Source organism: Peromyscus californicus, unplaced genomic scaffold (genome assembly GCF_007827085.1).
Source record: "Peromyscus californicus insignis strain IS unplaced genomic scaffold, ASM782708v3 Scaffold_4__1_contigs__length_199733344, whole genome shotgun sequence".
NCBI classification, from domain to species: domain Eukaryota; kingdom Metazoa; phylum Chordata; class Mammalia; order Rodentia; family Cricetidae; genus Peromyscus; species Peromyscus californicus.
Window position 1 is genome coordinate 9,765,219 of NW_026294562.1, and position 15,658 is coordinate 9,780,876.

The 15,658-nt window shown below is 38.6% G+C and overlaps 1 non-coding gene across 1 annotated transcript; it reads left to right on the plus strand.

The window, feature by feature from the left end:
• The first annotated feature begins 14,983 nt into the window (after window positions 1–14,983).
• On the plus strand, window positions 14,984–15,090 carry LOC128095706 (U6 spliceosomal RNA). The gene has a single exon (XR_008213318.1). It is a non-coding gene; the product is annotated as a U6 spliceosomal RNA (small nuclear RNA).
• Window positions 15,091–15,658: the final 568 nt, after the last annotated feature.

The following is a 15,658-nucleotide window of genomic DNA, read 5'->3' on the forward strand; positions in this document are numbered from 1 at the left end:
TCATGGGACTTGGATGCTGGGACTGTCTCAGGTGGAAGAACCGTGTGGGAATGTGCCTCATCTTTCCAGGACCCTGTGACAATTCCTCTGTTCTGTCTTGTGGGTTTTCCTTTCTGAATAAGTCCGTTTGCCCTTTAATCAAACTCCGTGGATTTCCCACTTTAAATAACACTAGTCTTTTTCTTCACATTGTCCACTTGAGTGTCTCTGTATTTGTCACTGTTTGCTTCAGGAAAAAGCTTGTCTGAAGATGGTTGCCAAGCACTGATCAAACTCAAGATGATTGCCCTAACTGGGATTCCTTTCTCAAAACACTCCCTTTAAGGCTTGGGGATAGATGTGATAGTGGAGGAAGAAAGAGCTAAGAACCAGAGGTGGTAAATTACTGCAGGGAGACAGTGTCTTCCTGACACAACAGGGCAGATACACATGCAAACTCACAGAGACTGTGACTACACAGAGACAAAATACACAGGTTTAAATCAGACAAAATCCCAGAATGGAAAATGGGAAGTGGATACAATAACACATCCCTGGCCAAGAAGCTATTAGCAATTGATATTTGCTAACACTGGGAAAGGGAATCTCCATTTTTCCTCAATGGAGTACTCTGGGAATATCAATCACACTCCAGTGCAGGTCCCATGGCTAGGAGTAGTTGGCAAACACAAAAATGACTCCATGATTTTATATATATATATATATATATATATGTTTGTAATCATCCAATTTGGCATTAACATTTATGGAAGAGTAATTGTTGAGCTCCTGAGTCTTTCTTTAAGATATACTGTCTAAGTAAAGGGGTTAGAAATTTTGATAGGATTATCAGGCTTTATTTAATGTTAATGACAAACACAGAGAAGGCAGGTGTGGGGAATAAAGTCTTTTTGTCTTAAACCAATTTAGAAAGCATAATTTTATTGTATTCTTAAAGATATTTTGGAATAGAGAAAAATAAGTCTAATTTCTGGCAAATTCCCCACCCCTTCCCACGCATACCAAAAGGCGATTGATAAAGATGCTAATTAGTACAGAGGCATCAAAAAGACTTTGGAACTAGCAGATGATGTACCAGAATTTCCTTACATCTGATTGTGTTAGAGAGAGGAAAATAGGAGAGAAGACACAATGCACACTCTCCAACTCCCCATCAATCTGGAAAACAATTATCTATAACTTCAAAAGGCAGTGGCAGGCTTGAGCAAGAGAGAGTTGCAATAAACAGCAGATTCTGAGAAACTAGATGAAATAGAAACATTAGAATTGAGAGCACTGAATGAAAGTGGAGGAGAGTGGGGAAATCCCCTCTTCCTGCTCTGTCTGAAATCAACAGAAAAGAAAAAAGAAAATCTGCAGAGACAGTGGAAGCAAGAGTGACAGTTTGCATGACCTACCTGTAAGTTAAATCCACAGACATTGGCAAACCACCCAGTACTTCTGCCCTACCACTAACTACAATTAGTCAATCTAACTATTCTTCCAGGAAGAGTAGAACATACTACTCTCCAAACAACCATGTCTCCAAATTCTGGAGACTCTGCCCCCCCACCTTAAAAGCATAAGGAATTGGGGGAGGGGAAACCATAATCAAATTATATTGTATGAAAAATGTATATTTTTGATAAAACAAATTATAAAAACAAAGAAAAATCATAAGACTTAGAGAAGCACAGCACCATGTGAATACCCAACAGGAATTGACCAGTACTTAAATTATGTGGAGTGGGCTTACTCAAGCTAAGTAAGCTAGCAGAAAGGTACTCTAAACCTGGAAAGACCAGAATATCCAGTTTCAAAGATAAAAACAAATGTGAGCATGGCCTGTTCACAGTTAGACATTGATACCCACATGAAGAATGGCCGGCCACCCAGCACACATGGATTGGAGAAGCTGGCTGCATTGGAAGTATTCTGAAATGATATCTTACATTAAGTGAAGAATACCTCTTGGGAGAGGTTAATCCGTGCTGACCTCCAAGCAGAAATTCAACTAGATATTTAATCTGTGTGAATTCTCCTGAGACAAATACTAACTAATATGGGCAAATAGATATAGGCAGCCTTCTGGTCTTTAAGTAGCAGAGTTAAATTCCTGACAAAGAATGAGAGAGAGGAATAATTACTATGTTAAAACATGACTAGACCTACCTGGACTGAGTCTACCAGGTTGACCTCAGTCTGTGGGGAAGGCTTTGCCCTGGAGGAGATGGGAATGGGGGGGGGGGGTGTTGGGGGGAAGGTGAGGGGGACGGGAGGGGGGGAGAACAAGGGAATCCGTGACCAATATGTAGAACTGAATTGTATTGCAAAATAAATTAAAATAAATTAAAAAACAAACAAACAAACAAAACAAACAAACAAAAAAAAACATGACATAGTGGCTGATGCTATAAATCTTTTTATTTTACTTTTAATTAAGTTGTTTTTTGGTATTTTGAGACTTTACTCTTGCATAACCATTTTGTTTTTATTTTTGTAGTGTTTTATTTAAAATTGAAAATAGAATGTCCATCTTCCCACTCTAGTTCAATACAGTCCTTGAAGTGTTAGCTAGTGCAACAAGACAAGAGAGTGTCATAGAATTAATACAGTTGGGAAGGGCAGAAGCCAGATTATCCCAATTTGCAGATAACTTCATCATCTCTAGAAAATATTTATCAGAAAACTGTTTGTGGCAGGATACAGACTCAAAGTACAAAAGCCAGTAGTGTTCCTACATTGAATTATGAGCAAGCTGAGAAAATACATCAGAAAAGCAATCACATTTACAATAGTACATCTATTACCCCTGTGCTGCTGTTGAGGTAGGAAGATCCTGAGGGTTTCAGGTTTAAGTGAGAGACCCTGTCTCAAAGAACCAGGTGAAGGGGCAACACCTAACACAGTATCTGGCTCCACACTTCTGTGGGTGAATGTACACACAAACACACATTTAATTTTATTGATCATGAAATACTTCACTATCATGTTTTCTAGAGCCACTGTAGCAGAAGCTATGCTTTGTACTTTTTCACATGAAGTAGGTAAGAGTGTTGCTTATTTTATCTGAGTTATACTGTGGGATGTCTTTCTGTACACTGTTAATATATGTTGCTCTCATTGGTTTATAAATAAAGCTATTTGGCCAATGGCGAGGCAGAATAAGGGTAGGCAGCACATTCAAACTGAAGACTGAGATGAAGAAGGGTGGAGTTAGGCAGAAGCTGTGAGCTGCTGCCAGGAGAAGCAAGATGTGAGAGAACAGGTAATACCATAAAGCCACATGACAAAACAGAGTAATAGAAATGGGATGAATTAAGTTATAAGAGCTAGTTAATAATAAACTTGAGCCATAGGCCATAAAGTATGTAATTCATATAAGCCTCTGTGTGTTTACTTGGGACTGAGCAGCCACAGGATTGGGAGGGACACAAGAAAACTTCTAGCAACACATTTATATAAATATTCATCTTTATATCTACTTTCAATATATTTACCCCCTTTAGTCATACATTGCTCACAATCTTTTTGGATCAGGGCTATAAGGCTTTCACTCATTGTCACCTCAGAGCTCTTAGTACCACACCATAACACAGTCCTTATTAGGATTTATTGGTTTTGTATCCTCACCCTACAACTCCATTTAAGCTAGCTACTACTGAGTGAAGAAAACCAGATTGATCAGTGGATTTAAAGAACAACACACACTTTTCTGAGGACTCTAACCAGAGTGCACATGAACTGCCACTACGGCACTTCAACATGGAGCCCATTTCCAGCACATGTCTAACATATGGTCTCAGGTCACAGAGCTGAGGATCCACTGGGCTCTGTTCTCACTCTACCCACCTTGATCATCTTTATAGGGTAATTCCGTGATAAAGATGTAACATGCCTCTCCAAGAAGCACCACTATAGACTGGAAGAAGTTTCTTGATGTTTGCAAACTACACTGAGAAGTTAGCAACACTACCCTTTTCTTGTTCTATTAAAAATGAGGTCAAAGGAGAGAAGGTTTTAGTCTCCACTTCTTTATTAAAAAATTATTTTTTCTTTATTTTCTTAAAGCACAGGGACAAATAGTCAAACGAATGGAAACACATGAACTATGAATCAATGGCTGAGGGGCCCCCAACTGGATCAGGCCCTCTGAATGGGTGAGACAGTTGATTGGCTTGATCTGTTTGGGAGGCGTCCAGGCAGTGGGACCGGGTCCTGTGCTCAGTGCATGAGTTGACTGTTTGAAACCTGGGGCTTATGCAGGGACACTTGGCTGGGCCTGGGAGGAGGGGACTGGACCTGCCCGGACTGTGTCTACCAGGTTGATCTCAATCCTCGGGGGAGTCCTTGCCCTGGAGGAGATGGGAATGGGGGGTGGGCTGGGGGGAAGGGAAGGGGGGCGGGAGGGGGGAGAACAAGGCAATCTGTGGTTGATATGTAGAATTAAATTATATTGTAAAACAAAATAAAATTTAAAAAAAGATTGTAAAGTAAAAAAAAGTCTAATAAAATGTTGATTAAAAAAAAGAGAGAATTTCATATATAAGTACTGAGTTTACACTTCTCTTTCCTCCCACCCCCAACTCCTTGTGTCACCCAGTCCCTCTTAAATCATTACCTCATATTCTTTAATTATTTTGTCACATATATACTTACACACTTATATGAATATGTCAGCACAACCTGTTGGATACACTTTAGTGTTGCTTATATGTGTGTGTTTAGGGTTGACTATCCTGTTAGATAATTAACTAGGGGGCTTGCCACTCAGGAAGACTGATTCTCCCTCTCTTAGCAGCCATTCATTGCCAATTGTTCTGTATCAAGGAGTGACCCTTGTAAATATCCCAATTCATGTTGGCATGGAGACTAGTATTGTCAGTGCTTAGATATTATTTATGCAACCCTGTTGTTAAGATTTCATGAGGATAGCTTTCCTGTCATATATAAAAGACACTATCTCAAAGCAGACATTCAATTTCTGTGGCTCTTATAATTTTTACTCTTCTTCTTGTTACCTAAGCCTTAGGTTTTTGGTTGTACTGTTGAAGTATCAGCTGGGGCTGGAAACCCCACAGTCAGTTGTTCTTTGCGTTTTGACCAGTTGTGGATTTCTTTAATGGTCTCCACCTTTTGCAAAAGGAAAGTTCTTTGATGGGGCTAACAGCTACACTGATCAGGCAAAGCCAGTTCAGGAGTTGTGCATCTGGAGAATGACCTATAGATGCAGAGATGGCATAGGGTGATTTATGGTCTAGATGCCACTTCTTAATGGGGAGAGTATCGATTAGATTGACTGTGAAAATTATCACAAACCTCAGAGAGAACCTTTGGTTTGCTGTTCTCTCAAAGGAATGAATGTTTCATAAGTTGACTGCTGATGCATTACCTATAAGACTGAACAAAAAATACTGTTAATTATAATAAATTAAATGCTCATGATTCATATCTATGTAATAGATCATTATAGACCATTAGAAACTTTGCATTTAAATTACCTTAATTATTTGTAAAAAATATCTCATATATAATAAAATGAATCCGAGTGCCAAATGATTGAATAAAGGAACACACCACTGGAGTAGATAATAATGTTTATATGATTGTATCCATGGGTTAAAATGTGAACAGAGGGAAAGATATATAATCTGTAACATTTATCTCTAGGTTATGGACTTATGGAGCTATTTATTTCATGTATTCCAAACTCTCTGAAAAGAGCTGCAGGTTAAGGGAGAAATGAAAAAGAGAGGCCCATGAGTAACTTTTATAAGGTTTCAATTGCAGTAATCACTCTTTATACTTGGAATTTGAGGCTAGTCCTTGTCTGAAGCCCAAAGCCTACCTTCCAGGGATCTGCTTTCTTCCTACATGAATCGGGATAACTTTTGTCTTAGTGAATGGCTCTTACTGTGTGCACATCATTAGTTTATCTTTCTATATTAAAGTCTACTGTCATGTCAACACACAAACACAGTAAGCACCCCCTATGTGTAAATGATCTGTCTGTATCTTGAGATATGTATTTTAAACTCCAGGTTCTTGACCTTCACAGAGCACAGGGCTCATTCTTAAAAATTTTGGTGCTTGGAGAAATAACCTCATAGCAAACTCCCTGATCATCTGACTCTTACTATCTTTCTGAAGGTACAGCTATGAAGTCTCATCAATATGACTTCCCAACAACAACGACACCAGTGGATATGCCAAACTGAACAGGGGAAAGTCCATGAGGCTTCAACCCTACACAAAGAAATATAGGAATGGAGGAATGCTGGAAGTATGGCAGGTGATCTTCCTGGAGAAGAGAGCACCAATTGGTGTCCAGTGCAGAACAGTGAACCCTAGAAACATTCATATAAGTAACATTATATTCATTGAACAACTTATATTTAGGAATATATATATATATATATGAGTGTGTATATAAGTACATATATGCATGCAATGACAAATAAAGACAAAAGAGGTCATTAATTTGAAGGAGAGTGAGAAGGGTTATATGGAAGGTAGAAAGGGAAGGGATAAATGTTGTAGTTATATTTGAATCTCAAAAAAGTTTGCTGCTTTGAGAGAATGTGTATATATGGCTCAGATCTTAACTGGCCTCTATGGCTTTATGTTTGTGTTTGTTTGTTTGTTTGTATCACGCTTTGTGTTAACTATCTGATTCCCTTGCCAGGTTATTTTCCAGTTTTCAATAATTTTCTTCTTGTTAGGCCTAGCTTCATATGTCCACTTCTAGACAGAATCACTCTTTGTATTTTCTTGTTCGTGATTCTAGAGGTGTATATCCAACTGTCTACCCTTTGGATAGTTTTGAATAGCTCAGCCTTGCAAGATCAAATTTTAAGTGAAAGGCTAATCACATTCAGTCTGGAAGTGAAATGTCAGCAGGCTGTTTTCTTAGAGGAGAAGAATCAGCTGTGGGACCTCTGCTAACAACTTCATTGTCAGGTGCTAATAGGCTTGGAAAGAAGGCAGTTTTCCATTAATTTCTTTGAATAAAGATGGAGATTAAATTTTCTCACCTGTTTAGATTATTCCATCCTGCTACCTTATGTCCCTTCATTGCTTTGAAAATTGAAATGCCTAAGGACTCACGGACACTTGGTAAGTAGACAAGACAGGCAGGGAACACTGGGGTTTCAGAGGCTGTCTTTGGAGCATTTTCTGTTCCTCTGCTTGCTTCTTCTTTCTCTCCAGCAATGTATCCATAGCCCCATCAGCCTTCACCATTCTCTGCTCATGACTCCAGGAATCTCCTAGAAATGAGATTCAGGAGAGAAAAGAATGAGCTAATTTCATGAGTTTCTTTGAGTCACAGTAGTACAAAAAATACTATGTAACAACACTCTGTTTTAGATTATTTTGCATTTCGTGCTACCTTTATTTATTGAACCCTTTCCTATTTTTCTTACCTACAGTACTATAAAGTGAGTTGTCTAATAATTATCATCTCTCTTTTACAGAGTAATAAACTGATGCTCAAAGGAATTAAGTGATTTGCTCTTCTTTTATCTCCCATTCCTAAAAATCATTTTGCAGGATGAGGTTCAAGAAATGCTGTACTCTATACTGACTATCCATCTCTACCTTTACAACCTCTCGTTGCTGGTGAGACAACAAAAACAATCCTCAAGTGTGCCTCCTGGTATTTCTCTTTATAGAAATATTTATATACTTTCTGATATAATTTCACTACCAAATGCTAGATTCAGCAGCAAAAAAAGGCTTATTAGTAACATATGGATTACTCATTAAAGTATTGCTTAATCATTTTATTCATGAAAAATATGTGATGTAGAATATTTTTAGAAATATATTCACCCAATTATGAAACTATATATGGTATGCCTTTGTAGGTGTCCAACTATACTTTATAGTAAGGATATGGCAGCAAATAGAAAAAATCATATTTTTCATAAAATATTTCTTTAAAATTATTTTATCTGAGAGTCTTTTAAAACCACAATACTTACTATGTTTAAAATACAATTCTTCAACAAATTCAAGTTTAATTTAATGACAATATTTTTATTTTTATATGATACCATGTTTACTAATTCTTTGAGAATGACACACATGAATGCAAAGTGCTTTGATCATATTCATACCTCATTCCTCCAATAACCCCCTACATGCATCTTCCTCAACCATCTCCACTTCACTTCTACCTTTTTTTTTTTTGGTTTTTCTGAGACAGGGTTTCTCTGTGTAGCTTTGCACCTTTCCTGGATCTCACTTTGTAGACCAGGCTGGCCTCAAACTCACAGAGTTCTGCCTCCCGAGTGCTGGGATTAAAAGGCATGTGCCACCACTGCCCAGCTCACTTCTACTTTTTAAAATAACCTATAGAGTCCCATTTGTGCTCCCCATATAAGCATGACTATGGGGCCATACCCTGAAGTATTGTCAAGGTGTTAGAGGCAGCACCCTTAAAGAAAACTAGCTTTCCTTCCCCAAGCAGCCATCAACTGTCTATACCTCCCCAGCTAGCAGTAGGAGGTGGTGAGCATGACTCTCTTTTATGCTAGAATGTTGATTGGCTTTATTTTCTTCAATTAGTATGAAAAGAGATATTGATTTATGAACCATAGATTTACCCTTAGGTAAGTTGGAAAGTTAGCCTTTATTACAGAGCGGGGTCAGCCTGTCTAGGCTAAATAGCATTGATTCCATATACAAGTGTTACTTTGAAAAGCTGGCATTTGTTTGTAATGAGTAAAGCAATCAAAAGACAAAAACAACTGATGCTTGGAGCACACCATATTATCTCTGCAGGTGCCTGTAGAAAACGGATGTCTTGCTGATATTCAAAGCACTAATTTTCTTCCTTCTCTCGGCCTTACCTGACATCCTGTTGGGTGTTATGTTCAATTTTAAAACATTGAAGGTAACATGTTAGCTCAACATTTAGCATTTAGCTTCTTGATTAATTTTGATTCAATATTTAAAAACATAAATATGTCAAATAGTTACGTGCATGTAAGCCATGTAGATAGAGTAGAAAAATATGTGGGCCTAACACTGTCCTTTTAACACCTGAGTTTATGGAGCTAAGATTTATTAAGATGAGAAATAAGAACAAGAGGATTAAATGGGATGGATAATGGGAGGACAGGATAGAGGGCAGAATATAGGGAGGAATAACTAATGTTAAAGGCCTTTGGAAAAGTTATATGGAAACTTACTACTGTAGAAGATTCCTTAAATATGTATACATACATAAAAGGAATTTAAATAAAGTTATCACATAAGGGAGCTACTACTAAGTAGCCATCATATGCTACCAAATTAAACCCCCAATACAAGAAATGGGTTATGTTTTTTGTTTGTTTTTGTTTTAGTTATAGGTCAGGGGGGTTATATTATAGACCACCCCAAATTTTACAGGCTAATGCTAGTGCTTTTGGCTACCCTCCACAACCTGATAGCAAAACCCTATTGCTGAAGACACCACATACACACATTATAGAACATAAGGAAATCAAGCTGTTATTCAACTGTAAGCTCACCCCTACTGATTAGCATTGATAATGCTAGAAGGTATTATAGCATTATATTATATTGCATTACATTATATTATATTATATTATATTATACCAGAGAAGAAAAGTGATCATCAATCCCACCCAGCTATAAAACCTTTAAGCTACAATAACCATCTGTATGCACAATACCCCACTGATGTAAGAGTGGCATGGGTGTTGTGAGAGTAACTAACCATTTTTTTTTTAATAAAGGCCCAATCCATGAAATGGAACCCATCAAAACTTGATACTTTGACATTGTTAAGGAAGCCAAGAACCTGAGACTAGATAGGTAATGGACCCTAGGGGGAAACTTACCACTCTGCTAAATAAACATAGCAATAAAATGACTCCTAATGACATGTTGCTATACTCATAGATCAATTCATCATTCAACACTCACCAGAGAAATTTCTTCTTGAATAGATGGGAATTCACCTAGAGACCTATAATGAGACAATGCACAAAGAGTGGGAGACTTTGGAATACTCAGCCTCAAATGTGTCTTTATCACACTCTACCCCAAAGGCTCATGAATCTATGTGAAAAGGAGGTGGGAAGATTTTAAGAATCAAAGGTGGTAGATGACTTCAAGGAAGCAGAGTATTTTAACACAATAGGGCTTATGCACATATGAATGCATAGTGACATCATATGCAAGACCCTTATAAGCCAGACAAATTCCCAGCACAGAGAGGGACAAGTATGCACAAAGTTCCACCCCCTCAGAGGCTATTTGCAATTGATAGCTGCTGGGAGAGGAAAAATATTTTTTTTCCAATGGAGTGACAATGAGTATATTAGCCACACCCCAGTGCTGGTCCTTTGCTCCATGGACTGCATTTTTTGTTTGTTTTTATTTTTGTTTTATTTTTTAAGAGAAGGAAAGAGGCTATCCTAGTCAGTCCCTGGCCCCTCTGCTGGGCCCTGCCCTCAACCACAGAAGACTTCTGCCAGTCAGAACCAGTGAGTGACCCACCTGTCAGAAGTATTACACCCTTCTCTGGATTCTGGTCCCACTCATGACCCTTTCCCAGACCTAAGCTATCTCAGCTAGTCCCTGGCCCCACTGCTGGGCCCTGTCTCCAACCCCAGTGGACTTCTGCCTCTGAGGCACAGACCACAACGCCAGCCAGAATCGGTGAGTATCCCTCCTGTCCTGTGGCGCAAACCTTCCCATCTCAGCACCAGCACCACTGCTGGGCCCAGCCTCCAACCCCAGAGGGTTCACACTCCTCTAGTGTAGTCCTCACCTGCCCCAAACCAGTGGGTGAGTGACCCACCTGCAAGTTGGACTGTCTCCACCCCCTGATTCTGATTCCCCCAAGAACCACACCTCTGCTCAACCCCTCCCACATTGTCATCCTTCTCATAGCCAGCCCTTTCCCTGAAGACTCCATAGGCCTCGGGATAATCCAAACCAGTTGGAAGAACAGCCCCAGAAACTTAACTGGAGGCCAGGCTGGTACTAGGAACCCGAGAAGAAGGCTCAGATTTTACTAGAGCCCAGGCCAGATCTAAAGACCCAAGAAGACTTAAGGTTTACTGCAGGCCAGACCAGATCAAGGGACCCAAAGTCCCCAAAACCCCAGTGGAGACACCTTACTGGATCTGAAGACTCATGAGTCACCAGAACTCTTGGCCACTTAGGGTCAGAAGACCAGAGAGGAAACAGAAACCAAGGAACAAAACACCATTCCAACAAAGACAAATGCATAAATCAATAACTGGACCTAAAATCATCCCTAATTCCAGATGCCTAAAAGCCAGTGTAAGATGATAATCAGTAACAGAAAGGGCAATATGTCACCACCACAGTCCAGCTATCCTATGACAGCAAGACCTGAACATTTCAACACAGTTGAAGCACAAGAAAATGATTTTAAAAATAATTTTATGAAGATGATTGAGGTACTTAAAGAAGAAATGATTTTGGGAGGCATCCAGGCAGTGGGACCAGGTCCTGTGCTCATTGCATGAGTTGGCTGTTTGAAACCTGGGGCCTATGCAGGATCGCTTGGCTCGGCCTGGGAGGAGGGGACTGGACTGAGTCTACCAGGTTGATCTCAGTCCACTGGGAAGGCTTTGCCCTGGAGGAGGTGGGAATGGGGGGTGGGCTGGGGGGAAGGTGAGGGGGGCGGGAGGGGGGAGAACAAGAGAATCCGTGGCTGATATGTAGAACTGAATTGTATTGCAAAATAAAAAGAAAAAAAATTAAAAAAAAATCTCATAAAAAACAGTCAAAGACAAATGGAAAAGAGGAGTAAATCACTAAATCCCTCAAAGAATGCCAAGGAGTCAAGAAAAAACAAACAGGAGAAGTAAGTGGTTCCACACCTCAACATGGATATGGAAGCAATAAAAACAAAAAACAAACAAATAAAAACACAAACTGAGGGAATTATGGAAATGGAAAATCCGGGTAAGCAAACAGGAGCTACAAATGCAAGCATCACCAACAAAATACAAGAGATGGAGGAGAGACTCTGAGGCATTGAAGATATGATAGAGGACTTAGATTCATCAGTCAAAGAAAATGTTAAATTTAAAAAATTCCTAGCCCTCCAAATGAAGGAAATCTGGGACACTGTGAAAAGACCAAATCTAAGAATAATAGGAATAGAAGAGAGAGAAGAATCCCACCCAGCTCAAAGGCCCAGAAAATATATTCAACAAAATCATAGAAAAATTATCCCAACCTAAAGAAGGACATGCCTACAAAGGATCAAGAAGCTCATAGAATGCCAAATAGGCTAGATCAGATAAAAAAAAAAATCCCCTCACCACACAATTATCAAAACACTGAACATACAAAATAAAGAAAGAATATTAACAGGTGAAAAGGAAAAAGGTCAAGTAACATATAAAAGCAGTCCTCTTAGAATTACACCTGAATTCTGAATGGAGACTCTAAAAGCCAGAAAGTGCCTGCATAAAGAATTTGGAGAAATCTCATGCTAACAACGTAACAGCATACTTGAGAGCTCTAGAAAAAAAGAAACAAACAAACAAATGCACCAAAGAAGAGTAGATGTCAGGAAATAAACTCAGGGCTGAAATCAATAAAATAGAAACAAAGAGAATAATACAAAGAATTAATGAAACGAAGAGTTGGTTCTTTAAGAAAATCAACAAGATAGATAAACCCTTATCCTAAAACTAAATGGTAGAGAGAGAATATCCAACTTAACAAACTAGAAATGAAAGGGGTACATAATAATAGACACTGAGGAAATCTAGACAATCATTGGGTCATACTTCAAAAACCTGTTCTCCACAAAATTGCGAAATCTAAAAGAAATGCACAAGTTTCTTATAGATACCACATGCCAAAATTAAATCAAGATCAGATAAACAATTTAAATAGATCTTTAATTCTTAAGGAAATGGAAGCAGCCATTAAAAGTCTCCCAACCAAGATAAGCCCGGAGCCAGATGGTTTCAGTGCAAAATTCTACAAGACTTTCAAAGAAGAGCCAATACAAATATTCCTCAAACTATTCTACAAAATAGAAGCAGAAGGAACATTGTCAAATTCTTTTTCTGAGGCCACAGACCCCTTGATATTCAAACCATACCAAGACTCAACAAGAAAGATAATTACAGACCACCTTCCATCATGAACATTGATGCAAAAATACTCAATAAAATACTGGCAAAGTGAATCCAAGAACACATCAAAAAGATCATCAACCATGATCAAGTGGCCTTCATCCCAGAGACACAGGAATGGTTCAACATATAAAAATCTGTCAATGTAATACACCATATAAACAAACTGAAAGAAAAAAAAGACATGATCTACTCATTATACTGAAAAAGCCTTTGACAAAACCCAACACCCCTTCATAATAAAAATGTTGGTGAGATCAGTGATACAAAGACATACATAAATATAACAAATGAAATATACAGTAATCTGACAGCCAACATCAAATTAAATTGAGAGAAACTCAAAGCAATTGCACTAAAATCAAGAACAAGACAAGGCTGTCCATTCTCTCCATATCTATTCAATATAGTACTAGAAGTTCTAGCTAGAGCACTAAGACAACAAAAGGAGATCAAGGGAACACAAATTGGAAAAGAAGAAGGCAAAGTATTGATATATGCAGATGACATGATAGTATATAGAAGCAACCCCAAAAATTCTACCAAGGAACTCCTACCACTGATAAATATTTTTTTTGTGTGTGAAGTGGTTGGATGCAAGTTAATTAAAAAAAAAATCAGTAGCTCTCTTATATACAAATGATAAAAGTGCTGAGAAAGAAATCAGGGAAACAATACCCTTTACAATAGCCACAAATAATATAAAATATCTTGAGGTAACTCTAACCAAGCAACCTATATGAAAAGAACTTCGTCTTTAATGAAAGAAATTGGAGAAAGTATTAGAAAGTAAAAAGATCTCCCATGCTCATGGATTAGTAGTATTAACGTAGTAAAAATGGCCTGTGGTAATATATTTTGTACCCTAATAAAATTTGCCTGAAGAACAGAGAACAGAACAAGCCACTAGATTAAACATAGATGCCAGGCAGTGGTGACACACATCTTTAATCCTAGCACTTGGGAGATATCCTTCTGGATATCTGTGAATTCAAAGCCAACCTGGACTATATGAGATTGACTCAATTTAGGAGAGAAACAGAGCCAGGCAGTGATGGCACACATCTTTAATCCCAGTACCTGGGAATCACACACCTTTAATCCCAGCACTAGGAGGGAAGTAATATGGCTGTGTGGAGAAAGGTATATGATGCATGAAGAGACAAGAACTAAAGCCTTTTCAGTTGAGGAAACCTTTTCATCTAGAACTTTTCACTGAGGACTCAGAAGCATTAAGTCAGAGGATTCCTGGAGTTGTTGAGGAGAGACATGGCAGTGGCTTGTTCCTTTGTCTCTCTGATCTTTCAGCATTTACCCCAATATCTGGATCCAGATTTTTATTATTAAAAGGCATATTAGATTTTGTACAACAATGGCCATTTTACCAAAAGCAATCTACAAATTCAATGAAACCCCCATTAAAATTTTATCACAATTCTTTATAGGACTTTAAAGAACAATACTCAACTTAATATGGAAAAACAAACAAAAAACCCAGAGTAGATAAAGCAATCCTGCACAATAAAAGAACTTCAAGAGGTATCACCATCTCTAATCTCAAGCTCTACTGCAGAACTATAGTAATAAAAACAGCATGGTACTGGCATAAAAACAGACAAGTGGGTCAAAGGAATTGACACAGGTATGGACACCTGATTTTTGGTAAAGAAGTCAACATTATAAAATGGAAAAAAGAAAGCATCTTCAACAAATGGTGATGCCCTAACTGGATGTTACCATGTAGAAGAATGCACATAGATTCATTTCTATCACCTTGCACAAAACTCAAGTCCAAAGTAGATCAAATACCTCAACATAAATTCAGATACACTGAACCTGATAGAAGAGAAAGTGGAGTGCTCACTTCAGCAGCACATATACTAAAATTGGAACGATACAGAGAAGATTAGCATGGTCCCTGCACAAGGATGACACACAAATTCATGAAGCATTCCATATTTTTCAGCCGGGTCCCAGGCAGAGCTCTAGGAACCCAATCCATGAGAGAGAGGAGGGATCCTATGAGCAAGAGACATCGAGACCATGATCAGAAAAAGTACAGATACAACTAGCCAAATGAGTGGAAACACATGAACTGTGTGGATCAATAGCTGAGGAGCCCCCATGGTACTAGACTAGTCCCTCTGGATAAGCAAGACAGTTGTTTAGCTTGAACTGTCAGGCAGTAGGCTCAGGACCTGTCCCTAGTGCATGAGCCAGCTTTTTGGAACCTAGTGTCTACGGTGTGACACTTTCCGCAGCCTTGGTGCAGGGAGGAGGGGCTTGGACCTGCCTCAACTGAATATACCAGGCTCTGCTGACTCCCCATGGGAGACCTTGCCTTGGAAGAGGTGGAAATGAGGGGTGAGTTAAGGGGGAAGACTCAGGGGTGGAGGAGGGAGGACAGGAGAATCTGTGGTTGGTATGTAAAATAAATAGAAAATCTCTTTATATATATATATATATATATATATATATATATATATATATATATATTAAAAAAAGTAGAGAAATTGGGAAATAACCTTGAA